The sequence below is a fragment of the Borostomias antarcticus genome (genome assembly GCF_949987555.1).
Source record: "Borostomias antarcticus genome assembly, chromosome: 18".
Lineage (NCBI taxonomy): Eukaryota > Metazoa > Chordata > Actinopteri > Stomiiformes > Stomiidae > Borostomias > Borostomias antarcticus.
Genome location: NC_140251.1, coordinates 2,551,748 through 2,556,747, shown reverse-complemented (window position 1 = coordinate 2,556,747; position 5,000 = coordinate 2,551,748). Strand labels below are relative to the sequence as shown.

Below are 5,000 nucleotides of genomic sequence, written 5' to 3'. Positions count from 1 at the left end.
ACTGTATAAGGAGCATCATGGAAAAAAGCAGCCCTTCCAAGTTCAGAATGCACTCGAGGAACCCTGAAAACAAGCCGATCATACGATCGTGTCTGGTAGGTGCCAAAGCTTCAGTTCAACAGAGACCAGATGTAAGGTGGAAGTAATGTATTTGAAAATAAACAAATACCAGTGATAGTTACGCCTTAGAGAAAGAGATGGGCAGCCCACCTCATGATAAAGAACACAGTGGTGAGTGTCATATCTATCACCCGTAATAAATCTTAGGGCGGAGTGGTAGACAAAGTCCAAGGGTTTAAAGGTTGTCACAGAAGCATGTCTATATATAGTAACACCATAGTCTAATTCTGATAGAAAAACAGCTTGAACAATTATTTCCCTACCAAACAAAGGGAAGCTAGAATGGTTTCTGTACAGGAAGACAATTTTCTTCTGCATTTTAGAGGCTAGATTATCTACATGAAACTTGAAAGATAGTTTATCATCCAACCATAAACCAATATATTTGTAGTCCATGACTCTCAATATGCAAGCCATTAGCAGTTGAAAGGTGAAATCTATCATAATCAATAGTCCTGGCTTTAGAGAACAACATAAACTTGGATTTACTAGGATTAAGGACGAGTTTGAGATTGGTGCTTCGTGTAGTACATTAAGCTGCAGGGGAGACAGTTTTATAAAAAATGAATCTAGACTGTCCTCACCAGTAGAACACTTAGGGTTCTGCAAGATTCCTAGAGTTCCGCTGGGTGTAAAGTGTTGAAAGGAGACATGTTCCAAAGTGAGAATGCAGCCAGAGTCAGCATCCAGGGGAGCCAGCCCAGTACACAACCTATCAAATAAGTGCCCTGCCTCAGAGAAGTGCTTATTAAAAGCAAGGCAAATATAATTTCGGATCGGAGATCACACGATCCTCCACATGAATACACAAGGGCAGTGAGCTAGAGGATTTGTTTTTAGTTAGGTTCACTGCACCCCAGAATTTAGCTTGGATCGAATAGGAATTAGAGACTAAATCCAAGAAGTAATCAGATTTAGCTTTCCTTACAGCTGTTATACATGTATTTCTGAGTTGTCTAGAAGAAAGCCAGTCTTGGGTATCCCCTGTGTGTCTGACCAGGCACGATTCCTATCATTAAACAAGTTAGACAGCTCACTTGAGAACCATGGTGCAACTCCATATTTAATCCTAGTCCGCTCGAAAGGGGTGTGTTTATCTACAAAGTAATTTAAGTTTTTACAAAACTGTCAAAGGAAACTTGCACGTTACTAGACTCAACCGAGCATAGACTGTTACAGTCAATGATGTCATCTAAAAAGGATTGGGTGTTGAAAGATCTGAAATTTCCCCTCAAGACAATGCGTGGCGTTTACACCAGCTTTGTAGATCTAACGCAAGCCGTAGGACAGTGGTCACTTATACCCCAAAACACTGCAGGCAGAAATCCTGTCACATCTATTGGAGAAGATTAAGTCAATAAGGGTGGATTTAACATAATTTTGGGGGTTCGGCCTAGTGGGCTCAGTAACCAACTGAGAAAGGCCAAGATTACCGCTCACTTCCTTCAGGTAACCAGAAGCAACACTCCGCCAGTCCAGATTAAAATCACCCAACACAATCATCTCAGAATTTGAATAGAAGTAGAGTATATCAGTGATTCTGTCAATAGCGCTGACCGCAGCCTTGGGAGGCCTGTAAACACCAACCTCAAATAAGAGTTGCTAGGCCCCAATTCAACCTTCAGTGCAAGCAGTACAAAATACTTTGGGATGGTAATGGCATTCACAACAGAAACAGGCAAGATTTTACATAAATAACAACCCCACCACCCCTGCCCAATCTATCAATGCTATATGCATTATAGTGCTGCAGAGTTATGGAAGAGTCACTATCAGACTTCTTTAACCAGGAAACAAACAGTACCAGGACATCAGGATCAGCCTGAGAGAATAGGATTGTCAAATGATTTAATTTATGTTGCTGAAGGAGACACAAAGTCGTATGTTTAAATGAATCAGCCAAAGCCAAGTGGAGCCATGATTTCATCCCAGCCGCCAGTCCTTCCACTCTCCGGATGGACTTAGCCAGACCGGCGCTGGTGAGGCTTAATCACCTCCGGACCGGCGTCGGACGCTTCCACTCAACGATGCACAGATGGGGCTTGGTATCCTGCTCAGCATGCGAGTGTGGCACCGAGGAACAAACCACAGATCACGTCATCCAGGACTGTCCGATATACTGGACACACAACGGAATGCGGGGCCTGACGGTTGTGGATGACGAAACAGTGACATGGCTCCTAGAGGTGTGCCCAGAAATATAGCCCGGGTGACCCCTCACCCAGGCTCGGGGTGGTAAAAGGTTAGCCCCTCGGGCCCAAGCCTGGGGGGGAGAGAAACATCGAAACCCACACAAGAAGAAGAAGCCCAAGCCCTCTCCTTTCCTTAAGGGCAGTTGCATTATTTAGACGAGCCGAGGGGAACTCTAAGTCAGAAGGAACAGAGCCTAGAATGAAAGGGGCCTGGGTCAAGGGGCGTAGGTATCTAATAATTGGACCACAACGGACAACAGTGCGATTCAGCTGAGGCCTAGGCCTAATAGATGTGTCTGCCCAATTTGAATGGCGGACAGGGAATCTAACCACGACTCTAGTGGGTATGTGCTGAGGACTCGCTGTCACATGGAGAGGTAGACACTCACCAGGAAGCCCTGATGTAGCCCGATCCGTAACAATTAACTATATTCATGGAGTAAACAGTCATTAAAACGGATCGGACTTACCCCACATCAGACCCTGCAGGACATCAGGGCCAGGTCCATACTCACTGACAGAACATCAGTCCCTGCAGGACATCAAGGCCAGGTCCATACTCACTGACAGAACATCAGTCCCTGCAGGACATCAGGTCCAGGTCCATACTCACTGACAACACACAAGCGCCTGACCTGCTGGGAAGGAGGCCATCCCAGGCAAAGAGGTCCCGTCGGTTCCAGAATCAACATACAGCATTGGGGAGAGGAGAAGGAACCGAAGACGATGCAGGTCTTGCCCATCCTCAGAATAGTGCCAATCAGGGCCTTGAAGTCCTCCTTCAGCCGTTCAGACTGCTGGAGCCTGATGTCGTTCGACCCGACATGCATGATGACAGATGAGACCAGGGGATGATCATTGATGAGTGGTGGGATGACAGAATGGATGTCTGAGACCTCGGCCCCTGAGAAGCAGTAGGTCTGCGCCTTCGGAACTGCAACACGACGCACCATAGAAGAGCCGACTATGAGCACTGATGCAGAGGGCTTGACGTGCACAGGAGGCACTGGAGACTGCCGCTGGAGACAGGGCACCTTCCCTTTACCCTCTGGTGGAGAGTGGTTTCTCCGATGCTGGCCAGGTAGAGGACCAGGCTGACTGGCCAGGTAGAGGACCAGGCTGACTGGCCAGGTAGAGGACCAGGCTGACTGGCCAGGTAGAGGGCCAGGCTGACTGGCCAGGTAGAGGACCAGGCTGACTGGCCAGGTAGAGGACCAGGATGACTGGCCAGGGAGAGGACCAGGCTGACTGGCCAGGTAGAGGACCAGGCTGACTGGCCAGGTAGAGGACCAGGCGGACTGGCCAAGCCGGGGGGCCGCTCCAAGGACTGAGTGGCAACAGGGGACCGTGTAGGATGGGGGGTGAAGAGAATGGAGTCTGGACGCTGAAGAGGGCAGCTGGGGGGCGCTGGTAGGGGCTCAGCAGGATCCAAAGATGATGGGGGGATGGGGCAGCTCACGCTTCCGGTCCTCTTGCGCCCAGGAGTGCCCAGGTGGAGATCCTTATTCCTCAGACCCACGTAACTGTAGGTGTTCTCCAGGGGGATAGCCAAAGGAGGTGGAGAGACTACACGGGAAGAGATCCTCCCTCGCTACCTGTCCTTGCGCCGGACCTCAGTCCATGGATTCAGTAGCTTGGGGGTGGAGCATGACAGCTTAGGCCGTGCTCCAAGCTTGGGCCAGAGGGTCTGTATCCCCACCCAAGGGCTTCAGCTCTGCTACTATCAGTGGTTCACAGGGAGGCGGGTATCCACAGTCCAGGTCAGGCATCTACCCCTGGTCAGGCACCAGCGTATTCAAGAGTCACTCAGACTGATGAATAGAGTGGAGGGTGGAGATTCTACCCTCGAACTCCACCATTTTTTGGCTGAGCTGGAGACATCCAGTACAATCTGGGACGTTGGAGTGCGGTGTCATCTTGTCCAGTGGGGTCAACGCGGGGCCTCACAAGGAGGCCGCGGGGGTGAGGAGATTAGACAGCCAGCACAGTATGTTGATAAGTAGCCTATAGTGTTGCTGGTAATAGCCAAGATGGGCTATGAAAGGCACAGAACAGAACTTACATGCAAGGACTCCACACCGGAGTCCACTGCGAAGAGAAGATTTGATAGCAAAACACATTGGTCCAGCTAGGAACAAGAATGAGATATACCGGTAAAGGGCGATTGACTGGGCCTGTTGAGATGGAATAGCCTCCGGTAAGCATGGTAAACAGAGATAGCAGACGGTCCCGTTGGCTTGCTAGCATTCCCAGCCGGGAATGCGAGTGTCAATCAAGAATCCGGTGTCCGATCGTTAAAATACTTGCTGAATTAAAATAAGAAGATAAAAATCATCAATATGCGAAAAACGATCACAAATGGATGGTCTGAAACAAATTTAAAACAGGAAACTTTGACGGAGCTTCTCAGCAGCAAATCAATCTCCTGCTACTTGATTATTGATTATCTTTAGATTATTTGATTAAAAAGTTAGAATCTTTAATCTTGAGTAGAATGTAGCTAATTTTTTGACAATGTACTGTATGGGGTTAGAATGTGGACCTATGTGTATCAATGATTTAAGAAGTAATGTAATGCATGAGGAGAGAGAGAGAGAAATGAGAGATGATGAGAGAGAAAACTCTAAAGGTAAAGAGAAGACTCCAACTTGGGGCTATGGCCTGCGACCCAGTTGAAGATTCAGATCC

At 48.3% G+C, this 5,000-nt stretch overlaps 1 protein-coding gene across 1 annotated transcript in view; it reads right to left on the bottom strand.

The window, feature by feature from the left end:
- The window catches only part of LOC311320657 (voltage-dependent calcium channel subunit alpha-2/delta-1), a 97,277-nt gene that overhangs the window by 34,854 nt on the left and 57,423 nt on the right, over nt 1-5,000 (bottom strand). The window lies entirely within an intron of this gene.